This window comes from Schistocerca cancellata, chromosome 5 (assembly GCF_023864275.1).
Source record: "Schistocerca cancellata isolate TAMUIC-IGC-003103 chromosome 5, iqSchCanc2.1, whole genome shotgun sequence".
Lineage (NCBI taxonomy): Eukaryota > Metazoa > Arthropoda > Insecta > Orthoptera > Acrididae > Schistocerca > Schistocerca cancellata.
In genome coordinates, this window is record NC_064630.1 from 68,209,949 (window position 1) to 68,230,433 (window position 20,485).

General features: G+C 43.5%; 1 pseudogene; it reads left to right on the forward strand.

The window, feature by feature from the left end:
- Positions 1–4,353: 4,353 nt before the first annotated feature.
- On the forward strand, positions 4,354–4,471 carry LOC126189284 (5S ribosomal RNA; annotated as a pseudogene).
- Positions 4,472–20,485: the final 16,014 nt, after the last annotated feature.

Here is a 20,485-nt window from a genome sequence, read left to right on the forward strand (position 1 = left end):
CCCTGCACCATGCGTCAATTCGTTGCAGATCCTCCTGCATTTCAGTACAATTTTCCATTGTTACAACCTCTCGATATACTACAGCATCATCCGCAAAATGCCTCAGTGAACTTCCGATGTTATCCACCAGGTCATTTATATACATTGTGAACAGCAACGGTCCTACGACACTCCCCTGCGGCACACCTGAAATCACTCTTGCTTCGGAAGACTTCTCTCCATTGAGAATGACATGCTGCGTTCTGTTCTACATCTACATCTACATTTATACTCCGCAAGCCACCCAACGGTGTTTGGCGGAGGGCACTTTACGTGCCACTGTCATTACCTCCCTTTCCTGTTCCAGTCGCGTATGGTTCGCGGGAAGAACGACTGCCGGAAAGCCTCCGTGCGCGCTCGAATCTCTCTAATTTTACATTCGTGATCTCCTCGGGGGGTATAAGTAGGGGGAAGTAATATATTTGATACCTCATCCAGAAACGCACCCTCTCAAAACCTGGACAGCAAGCTACACCACGATGCAGAGTGCCTCTCTTGCAGAGTCTGCCACTTGAGTTTCCTAAAAATTTCCGTAACGTTATCACGCTTACCAAATAACCCTGTGACGAAACGCACCGCTCTTCTTTGGATCTTCTCTACCTCCTCTGTCAATCCGACCTGGTACGGATCCCACACTGATATCCAATACTCAAGTATAGGTCGAACGAGTATTTTATAAGCCACCTCCTTTGTTGATGGACTACATTTTCTAAGGACTCTCCCAGTGAATCTCAATCTGGCACCCGCCTTACCAACAATTAATTCTGCTTTCTATGTATTCGCAAGACATTACATTTGTCTATGTTAAGGGTCAGTTGCCACCCGCTGCAGATCTTCCTGCATTTCGCTGCAATTTTCTAACGTTGCAACTTCTCTGTATACTACAGCATCATACGCGAAAAGCCGTATGAAACTTCCGACACTATCTACTATGTCATTTACGTATCTTGTGAAAAGCAATGGTCCCATAACACTCCCCTGTGGCACGCCAGAGGTTACTTTAACGTCTGTAGACGTCTACATTGAGAACAACATGCTATGTTCTGTTTGCTAAAAACTCTTCAATCCAGCCACACAGCTGGTCTGATAGTCCGTAGGCTATTACTTTGTTTTTCAAGCGACAGTGCGGAACTATATCGAACGCCTTCCTGAAGTCAAGGATAATGGCATCTACCTGGGAGCCTGTATCTAATATTTTCTGGGTCTCATGAAGAAATAAAGCGAGTTGGGTCTCACACGATCGCTGTTTCCGGAATCCATGTTGATTCCTACATAGTAGATTCTGGGTTTCCAGAAATGACATGATACGTGAGCAAAAAACATGTTCTAAAATTCTATTACAGATCGATATCAGAGATATAGGTCTATATAGTCTTACGCATCTGCTCGACGACCCTTCTTGAAAACTGGAACTACCTGTGCTCTTTTCCAATCATCTGGAACCTTCTGTTCCTCTAGAGACTTGCGGTACACGGCTGTTAGAAGGGGGGCAAGTTCTTTCGTGTACTCTGTGTAGAATCGAATTGGTATCCCTTCAGGTCCTGTGGACTTTCCTCTGTTGAGTGATTCCAGTTGCTTTTCTATTCCTTGGACACTTATTTCGATGTCAGCCATTTTTTCGTTCGTGCGAGGATTTAGAGAAGGACCTGCAGTGCGGTCTTCCTCTGTGAAACAGCTTTGGAAAAAGGTGTTTAGTATTTCAGCTTTACTCGTGTCATCCTCTGTTTCAATGCTATCATCATCCCAGAGTGTCTGGATATGCTGTTTCGATCCACTTACTGATTTAACGTAAGACCAGAACTTCCTAGGATTTTCTGTCATGTCGGTACATAGAATTTTACTTTCGAATTCACTGAACGCTTCACGCATAGCCCTCCTTACGCTAACTTTGACATAGTTTAGCTTCTGTTTGTCTGAGGGGTTTTGGCTGCGTTTAAATTTGCAGTGAAGCTCTCTTTGCTTTCGCAGTAGTTTCGTAATTTTGTTGTTGTCTAGGGACTCTTCAATCCAATCAAACAATTGGTCTTGATAGTCCATATGCTCTTACTTTGTTTATTTAATGTCTGTGGGGAACTGTATGAAACGCCTTGTGGAAGTCAAGAAACAAGGCATCTACCTGGGAACCCGTGTCTATGGTCCTCTGAGTCTAGCGGGCGAATAGCACGTTTCTCCACTCTTCTCTAAGGAATTCATGTTAGTATTTTGCAAGCGTGACTTATTAAACTGATAGTTCGGTAATATTCGCACTTGTCGGCAGCTGCTTCTTTTTTTTAATTGTTATATTCTTCCTGAAGTCAGAGGATGTTCTTTTGTGTCATTTATCTTGCACACCATATGGAAGAGACCTTATGCCACCTCTGTCTTTCCCTAGGCTAACTGGCTTTCCCTAGGCTAACAGAAGCTCTGAACGAATGTCGTCTACTCCCGGGGCCTTATTTCTCTTAGGATGCGCACTGAAAGAAAGCTGGCTACCTGTGCAGCGAGGTGGGAGGGGGGGGGGGGGACCAGCGCAAGGTGGCTTTACCCAGCGCGGGAAGTATCCCCTTGTTGTCGAATGTGGCTGCACACAGTGGCAGGCGGGTAGCGGCACTGCCAGGCGCGCTACGATGACATCATCGAGGCGCAGGCCCTGCAATTTTTCTCAAACGATTTTACAGAATCTAACTGGTAAAAAGAAACTGATTTTCATTTTGTGCTTTGTATGTCAGTGCCCAAAACTTCGATAACGGTAATACATAGCGTGATAATCGCATCAAAGTACGACAGTGTGCGGAATTCGACAAAACTTACAATGAAAAATATGGGCCGCTATGATTTTGCATTTGGCGCCTATTACACCATGTGTTGCTGTCAATGAAATTTTGTTAAGGGTCTTTGCTTTATACTTGGGAGGAGATCTCTATCTGTCTCCAATCTCTAGAAAATGCAATTTATGTAGCACGATCGACCGGCCTTGGTGGCCGAGCGGTTCTAGGCGCTACAGTCTGGAACCGCGCGACCGCTACGTTCGCAGGTTCGAATCCTGCCTCGGGCATGGGTGTGTGTGACGTCCTTAGGTTAGTTAGGTTTAAGTAGTTCTAAGTTCTAGGGGACTGCTGACCTTAGAAGTTAAGTCCCATAGTGCTCAGAGCCATTTTTTTTTTTTTTTTTTTTTTGTAGCACGATCACTTCCGACCGCAGGGGCACGGGAATGAATTATTCATGACATACCCCACATCTCCTAAACCGTTTGAGATATCGATACGTCGTTCACTCTTAAAAATGCAGTGGTTTACAGGATTCCGCCAAAATTGCAAGAGAATTGGTAATTTATTTTTGTCTGCATTGTTAGCTGTTTCTCATTTGACGAATCATCGTGAGTTATGAGGAACGGCTACATTTCTCTTGTTGACAGTTAAAGTTTCCTTTTTTGTTATTAAAATACAGGATAAACTGCACAAACGTACCTTGCTATAGCTATTGCGACAGAATCATGAAACACAATGTCTTATTAAAATGCATCTAGGGTGGTCAACAGTTTATCGAAAACTTCATTGTAGCGGGCCGTTGTGGCAGAGCGGTTCTATGCGCTTCAGTCCGGAACCGCGCTGCTGCTCCGGTCGCAGGTTCGAATCCTGCCTCGGACATGGATGTGTGTGATGTCCGGGACTGATGACCTCAGATGTTGAGTCCCATAGTGCTCAGAGCCATTTTTGAACTTCATTGTATCGGTTTGCAGTAAAATAAGATAAAAAATTTCACTTTTAGTTTCATACTATCTAATTTTCTTTTCAATAGTTGTCTAAGACTCTTAAAAGTTACAGTATTTGACTGATAAAATAAAATAAAACCATAGCTTCCGCTATATCGCCGTAAATAAGAAAGAAACAAAATTAAATGTGTGTGAAATCTTATGGGACTTAACTGCTAAGGTCATCAGTCCCTAAGCTTACACACTACTTAACCTAAATTATCCTATGGACGAACACACACACCCTATGTTAAACATATAACAAAATGCTCTCCTCTTTACATGCTATCACTCGCCAAAATCTCGTATCGATATCTGGAACGGTTTAGCAGACTTGAGGTATGCTACGAACCATTTAGTGCCATGCGCGAGAGGTCGAAACTGATCGTGCTACATGAATTCCATTTTCTCGAGAATGGAGACGGATAAAGACCTTCTCCCGATTCTAAAGAAAAACGCAACCCCTTAGCTAGATTTCATTCGCAGCAATGTATGGTGTAATATTCACCGAATGTAAAATCATAGCGTTCCACATTTTTCATTGCAAGCTTTTTCTAATTCCGCGTAGCTTTGTACTTCGATAAGGCAACGGCCTTACCGCAGTGGATACACCGGTTCCCGTGAGACCACCAAAGTTAAGCGCTGTCGGGCGTGGTCGGCACTTGGATGGGTGATCTTCCTGGCCGCCCTGCGCTGTTGCCATTTTTCGGGGTGCAGTCAGCCTCGTGATGCCAATTGAGGAGCTACTCGACCGAATAGTAGCGGCTTCGGTCAAGAATACGATCATAACGACCGGGAGAGTGGTGTGCTGACCTCACGCCCCTCCTATCTGCATCCTCCACTGAGAATGACACGACGGTCGGATGATCCCGGTAGGCCACTCGTGGCCTGAAGACGGAGTGCTTTGTACTTAGATACAATATGACGTTAAGTATTACTGTTATCGAACTTTTGGGCACTTCACCATTAAGCTGACATATAAAGCTGTAACTAAAGTGCAAATCATTTTTTTTACAGATTAGTTTATGTAAAATCGTGTGAGAAAGACTACAGAGCCAATGGAACGCAACTTTCTATCCTTAATGCCAGTGCTGCACTTTGAGTAGCAGCTGACTACCCAGCGTTCTCTGTGTGCACATTTGTATGCGCGTGTAGCTGCGCGGCGAGTTGGCTTTCTTTCTGTTCTCACATTTAGGTCTTATGAAGTTTAAAGTTTGTACCACATAAAAAGTGCACGCAAAAATTCCGAATTTCACACACGATTTACATCTCTGTATAATGTCTCTAAGTGTGCAGAAAATTTGTCCTTAATTTGAATTAGGACCGTTGTGTTTTCTTCAGACTGGAGAAATTTTCGCGTCCGTAAAAGTTTCCTTAATGACAGCTTCCAGGCACTATACTTTGTGCAGCCAAAGTGACAACACAGTAAGAGGGGAAAACGCAAATGCGGCTCCTGGTTGGTGGTAGCCGTCTGACCCTTTCGCTGTCAGTTGAAATGGGCTGCACTGAATATAACTGTTGGAAGTTCTAACTCCCGTTTATAATCGTGCGCCATGTGATAACAGCTCGTTATATTTGCGGATACAACGAAGCCAAGCGTGACCGATTCCCGCAAATTCAGTGCGGCAACTGTGGCCGGCTGGCGTGCTCAATTTGTGGCGCTATTGAATCCAATGCGGCGGGTGTTTCTGAGGCACTGCCCGGCATTTCCCACCATATGGCCCGCCCAGATAACGGCGGTATGGGACGCACTTGAGCCAGGCCATATTAGTTTTGCCCAGCTTCTCTACCGCGCAACATACGCAAAACAATTTGAATATGAGAACAGACTGACGTGGACCCTGTTCGTAGGATCCATGAAGTTGACCTTAGCGGAAAACAAACACTACAACTACGAAAAGATGCCTCTTCTGGAGTCTCTTTTTGCCAATTTGAAAGGTCATAGCATTAAGCTAAAGGCCTAGAGCTATTGTGCCGAAAATATCCATGGCAAGGCCGCGGCTGTGTCATAACCCATATTAGTCAATAGTGTAAAGTAAAATGAACACCTAGTCACTATTGCCGACCTGTGTGGCCGAGCGGTTCTAGGCGCTTCAGTTTGGAACCGTGCGACCACTACGGTCGCAGGTTGGAATCCTGCCTCGGGTATGGATGTGTGTGATGTCCTTAGGTTAGTTAGGTTTAAGTAGTTCTAAGTTCTAGGGGACTGATGACGTCAGATGTTAAGTCCCATAGTGCTCAGAGCCGTTTGAATCATTTTTGAACCCAGTCACTATTAATAATGCTGTTACCGGTTTCGAACCGACATGATCACCAGACGGCTATTGACGTTTAAAGTTACGTATAGCTTATGCATTGCATGTCCCGTTGGCTAATATACATCTCAGCGTCAACGAGTTTCTAACCAGCAGACTTTATTGACTACTGTGCTGTATCCGATTTTTTTTCATACTTATAGAATCTAAAGATCAATCCGCAGACATCAGTTTCGTAAATCACTGCGAAACATAAAAAGCGAAAAAAATCACTTTTGAAGATTTGAAGATTACTGAGCACCGTAAAGTACAAAACATTTCTAGCTTATTAACGAATTTTTCAGTAGCTGCGCGCATGACGTAACAGATTTCTAATCATGAACTTGCTGGTTCGTACCTCATTATTAGTTTTTTCACATTCTGTATTTATTAACAAAATGAAATCCTAATTAACAAATATTGAATCATAATTTTTAAATAAACAGAACCTCCTTATATTTTTATTAATGCTGATTTGAAAGTAAATTAAAATTGATACAAACATGCGAAATAAATTTTTCCTAAAGGAGGAAATTAAATACTTCAATATTACTGTCAAATATTAGAAATGAAGGAAGTATTTTATTTTGTATTTGATGTTACGCTTTTTCTACCAAATTTCAATTAATTGTGAATACTCGCATTTCCACACAAGTAATAATTAATAATAAAAGATGATTTTGTTTAGGAACTAGCTGCACCGGGCTATGTGTTGCTGTAGGTCAGTCTGGTTAAATGGAAAAAAAAGGAAAACAGAAAGCAAACGTTTGTAATATGTTCAGTTTCATAATGCTTGTGGGCATACAATACTTTTTCTTGTTCCATTGTCTGTGCAGCTATAGAGATTGTCTCTTTGTCGACTCTGGGACAAGCAACATATAATCGCCCATGTGAGAAGCAATTCTTGTCTAGTTCTAAATTTCACAATTCTAAACACTGGCCCTGAGTTTTGGTTATGTTAATTACAAACGTCAATCGAATTAGGAACTGCAATCTCTTAATTTAAAATAGTATATTTGTTTTAATCATAACAATGCGAGGAATGAGGACATCTTCACATTTAAATTGTCCTGTCAAAATTGTTGCCACTAAGATATTGCTCGTTCATTTTCTTATTGCAAGGATTGTACCGTTGCGAAACATTGGGTGGCTGATATTTCGTAACATGATAACTGGCACGTCAGTTTTTAGTTGCTGTATGTGCGGTGGCATCTCTGGCAGATCGAATGAATTCAAAAATTCTCTTGAGTAAGTAACCACCTCATCTTCCTCCACAATAGTGTCGACGGTCTTGTATGTGACTGCCTCGCTCTGAATGTTAGACTGAATAATATTGTTAAGTCCTTAGACGTCTTTGATCTTGGAGGCAAGTATAGCTCCTTTTCACAGCCAGTCGTAATTCTTATAATTGGTTTGAATACTCGAAAAAACATTTTCAACCGAATCTTCTTTTCACGTCACTAAGTTTCAGAAGTTGTGAGACAATGAAATAGTTCCGGAGGTCAGATCAGCCGGCATCTTTCCTTAGCCAGTTTCAACTGATGTGTGAATTGTTTCGGCGTAAAGTCAAGCGCCGCCACGACGGTCAAGAACGTTAGAGCAGAGAGGGCTGTGAAGAAGACGTCAGCCAATAATACGCTGACCAACCCCTCTTTAGGACCGTGCCTACGACCGTGTATGGCAACGGGTCTCCTCTTCAAGCTCCAAACCTTCGCCCTTCCTATTAACTACGTCTTTCTGATGGTCTCCTGCGTCCTTCCTGCGTCACCATCCATAACACGGATTCCTACACCTTCCACCCCTCCGCCAGTGTGCCCCGAGGCTCCATCATCCTCTCCCCCCTTCTCTACCTTCTTTACATGGCAGACATGCCGTTCCCTTCACCTCCCTTACACTTTCTCCAGTACGCCGACTACACCGCCTTCCTTGCCGTCACGCCGACCCTACAACGCTCCCAGTACCATCTCCAATCCCATCTTGACCAGTTCAACACTTTGTACAACCAGTGGTTGCTCAAGGTCAATCCTTCCAAGACCTAGGCAATCATTGAAGGCAAAAGCACCCCTTCCTTCCATTTCCTCGATTTCTATCTCACTATCTACGGCCGTCCTATCAACCTCACCCCCAATCTCAAGTACCTTGGTGTCACCCTTGACGGTCGTCTCTCCTGTGTCCCCCATCTCTGGACAATCCAAGCCAAGGCACGCTCCCAACCGCCTCCCCAAGCTCCTTTCTGGCTGCACATGGGGTCTGGGCCCCCCCACCGTCCTCCACACCTATAAATCCCTCATCCGCCCTATCCGCTGTTATGCCCATCCTGCCTGGATCGCCGCCCCTCCTATCTTCTACAAATCCCTTCTCATCCTGGAACGCCATCCGCTCTGCCTCGCCTATCGCATCCGCCTCCCCTCCCCCACGTGGATCCTCTACGACCTAATTCCGTTCCCACACCTCCTCCTTTTCCTAGAACGGGTACGGATCCTTTACACCTCCTGCAAACTTGATTCCCCTCACCTGCTTGTCTCTCCCGTCCTTTCCCACCCTCGTCCACTGCCACACATGTACTCCCACATACCACCCATGCTCCATCTCTCCACACTCCATACCCTTGCCCAGGGTGGCTTCCGCCAACTCTCCCTCCCTGATGATGCCCTCATCCCCTCCATCTACCCCTCCTACCAATTTTGGTCCTCCCCTTCCTTTCCCTTTGTTTTTCCTCCAGGGCACCCTCTTTCCCTTCTCTCCCTCCTCTCTTCCGCCCTCCCTCCCCTCCCCCCGGGCTTCCACACCCCCCTACCGTCTCCCCCTCCCTTCTCCTCTCCCACTGGAATCAACCCCCTCCCCCTCTCCCTCCTACCCTCGCCGTTTTGGCAGGTCCCCTGCTTTGTCGCGTGAACAGTGCATCTTCATGTGCCGGAGGTCGTCGCCAGTGCTCATGTATGTCTTCGCGTCAGTGCTTCAGTGTCTCTCCGTTTGTGCTCCTCCATTCACGTGTGTAAATTCTGTCTTCCCCGTTTGTGTACAGTGATGAACGTTTTTATGTAAAGAGAACGCCTGTGAAGGGCTTCCTTTATTTTACTATGTCTGTCTCCCGTTTTTATCACCATGTTTGTTTTTCTTTCTTCATGTTTCCAGGTCTGTATTCTCTGTGGCCGAAGAGCGGCGTAGATAGGCCGCTGCCGGCCTACCTTTCTTGTAAGGGTTTCAAAATAACAATAAAGAAAAAAAACTCTAGAATGAGATCTTCACTCTGCAGCGGAGTGTGCGCTGATATGAAACTTCCTGGCAGATTAAAACTGTGTGCCGGACTCGAATTCGGCACCTTTGCCTTTCGCGGGAAACTGCTCTACCAACTGAGCTACCCAAGCACGACTCACGCCCCGTCTTCACAGCTTTAAAAAAAAGTTAAAAAAAAGAAAGCTCTTCAGAACGACACCGAGTACAGCAGCGGCCTCTAGGCGAAGAGAACATAAGCGCCGCGCCGCTTGGCCGCAGCCCTGTTGAAGACTAGCCGTTCTACGAGCCCTACAGCAGCGACTTAGGAACTGCATAATTTCGCTTGTATTAGCCATTGTCTATGTGGTGTCACCGCCAGACACCACACTTGCTAGGTGGTAGCCTTTAAATCGGCCGCGGTCCGTTAGTATACGTCGGACCCGCGTGTCGCCACTATCAGTGATTGCAGACCGAGCGCCGCCACACGGCAGGACTAGAGAGAGACGTCCTAGCACTCGCCCCAGTTGTACAGCCGACTTTGCTAGAGATGGTTCACTGACAAATTACACTCTCATTTGCCGAGGCGATAGTTAGCATATCCTTCAGCTACGTCAATTGCTACGACCTAGCAAGGCGCCATTGTCATTTGCTATTTATCTTGTGATGCATGTAACGTCAGACCGATGTTCACCAATTATGGATTAAAGTTAAGTATTCCAACAGGTACGACCTTTTTTGCTAAAGTCTAACTTCCTTAAATGTTCCAGACCTTACGCCAGCCTGCGTGAGCTTAAACGCGTGCCTTTCGGCTACCAATCATAGTGGCTTGGCTGTCTTGCCAAGTCACAACAGTCTATACTGATGAGATTTCTTGTTTTGTATGTCGCCATTTTCTTGCGACACATCTGTATTTCACAAAGTTAAGTATTGTAATAATTTCCTTTTGTAATAAACTTCATTAATACAATTTGCTTGAATTGTTGTCTAGCGATCCGAGAAATCAGGTTTCCTAGGCACCCCATATTCAACGAGTAGGCACAGCACAACAAGAATATCACAGCTGATAGATCGTTTTGCAGGTGAACACGCATATTTGTAGTTACCTTCCCGTCCTTACGTGTCGCCACAAAGGCAAGGACAGCATTTATTTCATCCGCTAGTGTCGATCGAAGAATTACAGGTAATATTTGCCTGAAATCTCCAGCAAGCAGTATTAATGCGTTCCGAGATGGTTTGATGTTTCCACGCAAATCTAGCAGTGGTCGACCGAGAGCATCGAGCGATTTTTTGTGTGCCATTGTGCTTTCATCTCAAACAGTAAGTTTACGTTTCTGCAACATTTCTCCCACGCCAGATGCTTTGTAAACGTTGCGTGTGGGAGTTTCAATGAACTGCATATACTACTGCAATTTCGGAGCGGAATAAGTAACCCTTCCACCTGGTAACAATGTCGCAGCTGCTCCGGAAGACACGAAAGCTAAGGCTACGTCGTTTTGGAATTGCTGCCGCAATCAGTTCATTGAAGATGGTTTTACCAGTTTCTCCTGGCGCATTTAAGAAGAAGATTTTCCTCGAGCGTTGCACTTGTCACAAAAGATCACCGTGTTGAAATTTTTTTCACGATGCTATTCTACATCGAACGAAGCAGATAAGATCGATGTGATGATGGCATTCCCAATCGAGAACTTTTTACGCGTTTTCTAAGCACAAATCTTCGGTAATTATCAACGCTTCGTTGTAGGTTTTTGCTGTGGAATCCATGTCTGTATTCGAATTTTCCTCGCATATTCTACGGAAAATATCTTCAGACACGTGCGATTTATGTTTCTCCCATAACTCTGCTGGATACAGAGAGCAAGCGGTGAATATGGTTGCAAACAATACACGAATTTGATTTGGATGTGACGCGTTGCACGCACCATTAATACATACTCTGAGGTGACACTTGTCATCGTAAGGTTTTTTGAGCACAATATTAAATATGTTACAAACGATAGCACATGTAATTCAAAAAAGACATCTAAAATTTTAATATAATCTGTTGGGTCGTTCGCTGCTGTCAGGAAATCGTCATCTGCCGGTCGCTTTGCCGGCCGGAGTGCCCGTGCGGTTCTAGGCGCTACAGTCTGGAGCCGAGCGACCGCTACGGTCGCAGGTTCGAATCCTGCCTCGAGAATGGATGTGTGTGATGTCCTTAGGTTAGTTAGGTTTGATTAGTTCTAAGTTCTAGGCGACTGATGACCTCAGAAGTTAAGTCGCATAGTGCTCAGAGCCATTTGAACGATTTTGAACCGGCCGCTTTCCCCTCCGATAATTTTTAATTCGCGCCATCGCGCCGGGTTGTGTGGTTCTTCTGTACTCCACGGAGTGTTTGAGATGCCATGTGCACGTGTTACGTGTGGTGGCGCTAGCGGCGTCCGCTCTGGCCGCGAGATGTGGTGTATACACGCCAGAGCCGGCTTTTAGTTCCCAACCGTCCGTGTTCAGGAACACGGCATTGGATAGGGGCCCTACGGCAACGAGGCAGAGTTGGTGTTGGCCATGATTGTGGATTTCGACAGCTCCACTGTAATCTGGTGATAAGCTCTGCGGATTGATGTTATTAAGCACATCGTTGTACGTTGTTTCTGGGTATTGCGTTGGCCACAGTCAAAGTAAGATTTGCGTCATTTCTAGCCGAGAGCGGCCGTTATTCGCTCTCTGTTGTATGTAGCTTCACTGTTTTCAGCAAGGTGGTTAACGGTGCCTTAAGGCGGTGAAAGAGGACACGAAAACGTCTACTTCAAGTTATAAGAAGGAAACGCCGATATAGCACACCTCCATGAAGAAGTTGTGTGGTGCTGCTGTTGCGGATCACTGTAAGGACTGGCTACGATAGCAACGTTGTTTGTTTGCAAAGGAATGTTATAACGCGTAGCTGCCGTCGTAAAGTGACGGAAACGACCGTTACTGAGTTAGTGGGCACCTCTAATGAGTGGGGTACGGTTCGATTGGTCAGACTGTCCAGTGGTCAGACTGTTCTCGACAGTACAGGGTGTTTTGAGGTCAGCTGTCTTGTTTGTAATTGGCTCAAATGGTTCAAATGGCTCTGAGCACTATGGGACTTAACATCTGAGGTCATCAGTCCCCTAGAACTTAGAACTACTTAAACCTAACTAACCTAAGAACATCACTCATATCCATCACTTTCGGTGATCACATGGGGAAGACCGGAGATCTGCTGGTAAGCCTATTTATTTGAAGTAACTGGATATCTTGAGCATACAAAACGGCAGGTTCGTCCAGTGTAAATCAGACGTTCCCCACTGATCCCGTGCAACACAGCGTAGTAAGCAGACACTGTCAATAATAATCAGTTAAATAATATGCGAACGCACTTACTTTAGTTTAGTTCATGTATTAAATTCCTTCTCATACAGAATCTCATCAAGATGGCGACTAGCTCAACAATACATACATATATATCCTCTTTCTTTCATGACTAATCGGAAAGAATTCCTTCATTCTTTTCATAAGAGAAAACATAGATAGCAGAGCAGCTATTCCATGGAGTAAATGGACGCTCCAAGGAATAATTGGGCTTGAAACTACTTTGCATTGATAATCGGTAAGATAAGAGGAGATATTTCGAGATATGTACTGAGTTATATAATTTATTAAATTTCTGAAAATATCGCGGAGAGACCGCTGCAAGAGACATTACAGCAGAAAGACCCACAATCATCCACAAAAAAGTAATAAACTGAAAACTATTCCAATGAAATTTTACAGAAAAATGTTCCAACAAATAGAAAAATGTTTCAGGAAATCTAAGGTTAGATGTGGTTTCCAAGTTAACAACACTCTGAAACTCCGTGTAAAACAAAATTTGAGTAATAATTCTGATAAATGTAATGGTTCTGGGGTTTACCAAACATTTGCAGCAGTTGTGACAAATTTTATATCGGTCAGACCGACCGTTCTTTTAAAATAAGATTCAGGGAGCAATTGTAGGCACATAACAAAACTGCATTGGGAACGCACTTAGCAGAAACTGGCCACACTGTAGGTAATATTCAGAGTTCTATGCGTATTCTAAACAGGGCAGAGAAGGGTCGCGCTCACGACTTGGAGTAGTTGGAGATTTACAAGGCCAAAAAGCATGAGCCCACTAGCGTACTCAATGGACAAAGCGATTTTGTGCCCAACGCCTACTTTGCTTTGTGTGGTAACATACTACGATAAACACTTAACTGATTACATCCTACCTGTTCATGGATTGTATGGCCAGACTGTATAATTTTATTTATTGACTGTTACAAATTTGTATAAACGTTTTCTGTGGGTGAAATATGACGATGTATGAAAAGCCCTCTAGTGGTTAAGTTCTTACGATCGCTGCGCACCTACGTAACATCCTGGCGCTGATCACTGATCTGTCTTTTCTTCAGTTATTTTATATAGACATTTTATCTTTCATAGGTAATTTATAGGTTGCTATAGGCAGTGTCGTACGTAAATTTTATTTTTGACCGTAAGTTCACCACAAAAGTGTCAGACCTATCATCTTCATATATTCCCTTTTAATAATTTTATATGGTTAACTGTATTCGTCTTCTATATTATCGCAATATGTTTCTATAATAGTTACCAAAATTTAAAAGTCTGCTACATGTATTTTACCTAATGTTCAAAAATGGTTCAAATGGCTCTGAGCGCTATGGGACTCAACTGCTGCGGTCATTAGTCCCCTAGAACTTAGAACTAGTTAAACTTAACTACCCTAAGGACATCACCCACATCCATGCCCGAGGCAGGATTCGAACCTGCGACCGTAGCGGTCTCGCGGTTCCAGACTGCAGCGCCTTTAACCGCACGGCCACTTCGGCCGGCCTTACCTAATGTGTTTTTATCATATTGTGGTTGTTATATAAATACAACTATGCCCACAGTAGCGACATGTATTAAGCATGTAGGCAAACAGATTCTAGTAGCTACTGCACTTCAGTGGTTTTGTACAGTAACGCCAGTTGCGAAATGACTGTGTGGACGATGTGGCCTATTTTTCACGATACTTTAGTTCTGCGTGACGATGCTTTGCTGAGAGTATAAATGTTTTGACGATGCCGTTACGGCTTTATCGCATTAGGACATGGTGTAGGACAGGTGCGCTTTACCTTTCTTTATCTGAACAATTTCCCAGTTTGTATGAGAGTATATTGTGATATGAAATGCTATATTGTTTCGAAAGATAGACTGCCCACTAGTTGTAAAAATTTTTGACATTGTAGATCTCAAGATGCTCATTACTGACTGAAACCGGTCATCGTCAAAGTAAGTTATATTGTGATGAAAGACCGGAATAAAAAAACATTTGACTGATCTGTTGTTTCTCGTTTGACGTCTTTCTGCCACTGTCAGCTCGTCTTGTTTATTCTGTTGAGAGTGAAGCAGAGCTGAAGCTGCAGAAGGGAACCGTTCTGATCGCAAACCGCACATTCTCAGACCTTGCTGCATGTCTCGTGCTGGAGCCACGCTTTGTTCTTTTCGCTCGCTCCCTGACGCCAGCGCTTCCTCCGTTTAATTTGCAATTAGTCGTAGCACTGCTTCCACTTTTCGAGTGCAAGGCTGATCTTTAAACAGCAAGACATTAAAAAAGAAAAAAAAACACGAACTAGAAAAACGAATAAAAATACTAACGAAATGTTTCAATTAAAATGAAAATCAGTCGACAAATCTAAATACCACCGCTAATAAAAAAATAAAAGTTAAAAAAGAAATGAGAAACAATGAAAAAAGGAAAAAGATAAACTATGTCCACGATATGAACGCTATTGTAAAAGATACATCTCAGTTCCTACGCAGTGTCACCCGAAATAATTGAATCAAAATGAAAACAACTCTAGATCTATGAAAATTCAACCAGAAAAATTAAAAATGCAGAGTGACTTTGTTGTTCGGCATGAAGGGTGCCGGCCGGAGTGGCCAAGCGGTTCTAGGCTCTACAGTCTGGAACCGCACGACCGCAACGGTCGCAGGTTCGAATCCTGCATCGGGCATGGATGTGTCTGATGTCCTTAGGTTACTTAGGTTTAAGTAGTTCTAAGTTCTAAGGGACTGATGACCTAAGAAGTTGAGTCCCATAGTGCTCAGAGACATTTGAACCATGAAGAGTGTTTATTAAGACGCGTGTGGTGCTGTTACATTCAGCAGATGGTGCTCCTGTAATTATATAAAAACACGCGCATTTACGAATTCATCCTTCTATCAGAATTTCAAAGCAGTCTTTGAAAAAATCTCCAAGATTTAAGATTTTGAACAAACGAACATTTACATTTTCATTATACAGATTATGAGTCAATATCCGCTATATACAGTAACATTCTTATTCGTTTAAGAATATGAAATTGAAATGAAACAAAAAAAACTGTGAACAATGAAACTCGAACCAGCAGCCTTACGATTAGAACCCTTTTACGCTAGATCACTGATCTACTAGCCGTTATCTCAAAATGTCAGATAGGTTTGGCTGTCAACAAGACTCGGGAAATTCTAATCTTCCATGGCGATCTTTACTAATTTTATTGAGAACTAGCTGCTGTCGGCCACGAATTGCTGTCGGTCAGTCTAATTAAATATAAAGAAAGATCAGAGAAAGTACACGTCTCTAACGTGTATGAGACCTGGATATACATCCTAAGTCTCCTTCTCCCCCCCCCCCCCCTGCTTCTGTCCTTCTCTTCCTCTCCTTCTCTATATCCTCCTTTCTCTTTCCTCCGTTCTGTCTTCCTCTGGCGTAGAGGCTTGGTCATTAACACTGCATCTTCAGAATCTGTAGTATTATCCTAACTATAAACAGATAAGCCATAAATAAAACCTTTGTGTTTATTGACAACGTTTTTCTTTTTATATATTAGATGTATTAAAGTATATAGCCTATGTCCATCTGAATGTTCTTTAGAGCACTGTGCAAAAATTTAAAGTAAATCACTGAAGAACTATCAGAGATTTTTGTAATAAGTTTTCCGTTTTATATATTACAAAACTATTTATATATATTACAGCTTTTTATATGAAAATAGGTATATACAATACGCTTATATTCGAATGCAGTGTTTCCATAATTTCAAAGCAATTGGTGAATAACTCTGAGATTCAAGATTTTGAACATATGAAATTTACATTTTTATGTACATTTCCCCTACAACTATTACATGTATACTTATGTATTATAAGTGCCGCTGTTAGAATGCAACGTTGTGCCAAAATTTCAAAGTGATAGGTGAAAAACTTTCTGAGATTGAACGAACCAACATTTGCATTTTTATTTATACAGGGTGAACATTAATAAATTGGCAAACCACAGGGACGGTTTCCTCACAGGAAATGAAGGGAAAAAAAAGTCCTATGAGCATGTGTCCGGAAATGCATCTTTGGCACGGTAGATAGTGCTGATGAAAGACAGTTCCTCTGACCACGGGCCGTGTGTTCCTTGTGTGTTGCGTGATGTGTGATTGACGCAGCGTACTGTAAGTGGCAAAATGGTCTGGTATTCATGTTGGGAACAAGTCTAGATGGTGTCTGTGTACCGCCAAGCAGATGGAAGGGGTCGAGAGGTAGCATGGCCATTTCAAAACAAGTACCCTTTCGGACAGACGAACATGCAGGGAAGCGGAGGACTGTGCGTACGCCAGATTTGGAGGGTGGTATTCTACAGGATATTGTGACGAGCCTTGTACAAGCTCCAGGCAAGTGACTCGCCAACATGCTGGCAAAGTACGATTACATGTATCCCGCATGACGACAGCTACTTTGAACATCTGTTGTGGCGTAGACGCTACGCAGCTCTGTACTGTGTTCCAGGATGATTTGTTGCACGCAAACCGTCCATTTTCAGACACATGTTCATGGGACCTTTCTTTCACCATTTCCAGTCAGGAATCCGTCCCTGGCGTTAGTCGGTTTCATTGAAAAAAAAAAAAAAAAGAAATGATGGCCGGGAGGCCCCATGCGAGGGACTTCGGCCGCCGTTGACACCACTTCGGGGACTTGGGGGTCAATGATGATGGACACACAACACCCAGTCCCCTGCCGGGGACCGAACCCGGGCCCCTTGCGTGATAGGCGGAAACGCTACGGCTACGCTGCGGAGGCGGACGTCGGTTTTATGAGTCACCCTGTGTAGAAGATTGTGGCGCTGACCTTCAACTTCTGTAAGCATGAGCGAAATTGGAGAGGACCAGTGCGTCAGGTCCTTCTTGTTAGGAAGCTGTTTACTTTGATGTAAACCTTTGCTGGATCCAATTACGGTAGATTAGCTGTTTCTCTTACGTTACTTTCCTCTGCTGGACACCAACACTAGAAACTCGGTGGCCGCTGCCAGAGCGGGTTGTGTGTACTGGCTGTTAGCCGCGCTCTAAAGTCCGGCATCGAATTGCCTCACACCAAGACAATCCCTCTTATCACCTCTGCCAGGATCTCTACGGACGTGGCCTTGCATATGACTGGTCATCTCATTTCTCCTTGTCGCCAACAGAATTATACATGTATAACAGTAACATTCATATATCTTGCGCACCGACTGCATTCTTCAGGCTAAAATTATCTTGAAGTGATTAAACTGCAGAGGAGTCGCCATGGTGTCATCGCCGCCGAACGTACAGTACATCGATAAGCGAACCGAACGTCTGTACGCCTTAGTCACAGGCGGCTTTTGTGTATAAGCGTCTCTCTTTGCTGCCGACCAGCGTCTGTAACTCACAGGCGCGTGCTGCAGCGGTGGAGCATATAAGGCCGCGCTTCGCACTTTGTTCGTTCTGAATTTCATGGGAACTCGTGTAACTATTCCGTGGACGAAACATCACTGAGAGAAGGTTAAATTGCGCGGTTGCAGACTCGCCAGTTAATGGATGGTGCGAACAGTTTCTGATGCCAGTATTTATTCATAGCAAACTCTCAATAAAATTGTAATGTTCCGCACGAGCAGATCATGACAGAATAAAATTGTTGAAACCTGTCACTTTGGAACTATCAAAGTCTCTACACTGCGATTGCAGCGTACGAAGTGTGTTCATTTCCAGCCATGCAGATCACATTACAACACAGTACGTATACCCTCAGAACGCAGCATGCAATTCTCAACGGAGAATTTATAACCTGAGGCGCACCCGAAGGGAGTGTTACAGATCATCTCTTTCCACAATGAACACTGAAGGGATAAAAGTCTCAACACCAAAAAATAATTAATGTACAGTAGAGTAATAAAATTTCGGGAGTACTTTAGTACAGATATCATAGTTAAGCGATTAACATTGTAAGATCGCATGTTACTGTAAGTGCCAGATCAGCCATTGCAAATGAGAAATGTTGGTACATAAATAATTATTCATTATATTCGATGCAACAGCCAGAATGTAGAATGAAAACATGCATAAGTGCCTGCATTGTGTTGTGGAAGTGCCGGCTGTTGGTTTGTAGGGTGGAGTTCCATGCCTGCTGCACTTGGTCGGTCAAGACAGGGACGGTTAATGCTATTTGTGGATGACTCTGGAATTGCTATCCGACGATGTCCCATATGTGCTCGATTGGAGACAGATGTGGTGATCGAGCAGTCCAAGACAAATGTCGACACTCCGTAGAGCAAGTTGGGTTACAAGAGTGGTATGTGGCCGAGCTATATCCTATTCGAAAACAACGCCCGATATACTGTTCATGAATGGCAATCCAAGAGATCGAACCACCTGACTGACGTACAAATTCGCAGTCAGGGTACGTGGGAAAACCACGAGAGTGGTCCCGCTGTCATATAAAATCTCACCCCAGACCATAGCTCCAGGCATAGCTCCAAAGTGCCTAGCACGCAGACGGGTTGTCTGTCGCCTGTTTCTAACAAACACGGGACCATTACTGGCACCGAGGCAGAACAAGCTGTAAGAAGTCCATGAATAAGGAATCTATTGCTAGCGCACTCGAGCAGATGTAACTTGGATGGAATGCTCACGCGCTGCCTGCGATATGTGTGCCACAATGAAATCGCAGACCAGAGAGCAGTGTCGGCAACTGCAGTAGGAGCTGTGTCGGCAGCATTAGTCGTGGTAGCTCGCAGTCGGGCAGTTGGGCCGGTCGTTCCTGGGCGATGTAATATAGGGTAAAAACAGCCGCGCGCGTATCTAACTTGTTACAACTAAATTTGTACTATTGTTGCATCAAGTCCCATGTAAATGTTTTTAAAAAATCTTTTAATGATAATCTTTTTTATAAAATTAACTTTTTGACAATCATTCATCTGAATTTAAAGAATTTACTTATTTCTGCAATCCGTGGTCATCCCGATTATCGTAAAGAAAAATCAGTTGTTTCTTTTGATACATGACAAATCTAGCGGCCAGCATTGCACTGGGCTGTGCCAGAAAAATTTCTTATAGAAGCAGATATATACGCGTTATCCGGCGACTTCATTGAGGTAAGAATTTTCAATTTATGCAGAATGATCTTTCAGGGCCATGACGTATCATTGCTGACGTCCAAATTTACCAGTTTAGATTCACAGTCAGTTAATTATTGAAAGGTTATATAAGAGCCACATTTTTTTTATTAGGATGTTAGTCCCGTTATTATTGCGAGGTTACGGAATAATAAACTGTTGGGAGGTTACAGTAAATGTGAATGTTACATAATTATATAAATATTTTTCTGTTGGGAGGTTACACTTGCCGACAACCGACCAGGATCATATTTTTTTTGTGAATTTCTGATAAATAGTTATATATCTGCTCTTATTTATCTAATGTTAAATGTAGTTTGCATCTGGCGCAACCCATTTACTAATTTGTCACTCCTTCTTTCACAGATCATCGGCAAATTATTGCTCTTTGTTGCTATTGTATTTGTTCCGTTTTTCTTTGTCTTTGTTTGATTTTGTGCCTACTTTTGACTTGTGAAAATGCCGCGAAAAACTGCTAACAGTACATCATGGTGCGTAATGAGTAAAAGCCAACTTGAATAATTTGACTGATAATACTAGCGACACTCAGTGTCATAATGATAATCCTCCAATTACAGATAATCAGTGCGTGCCGACCACCAGTAATGATTTTAGTCCAGATGATGAACAAACAAATTCAATTATGTCCACAGAAAATCTAACGACAATTGATGACGCGCCACGTTCCGCTACAATGAACGCTGCCCATTTTGACACATCTGATTTGCAAAATTTACGCAGTGA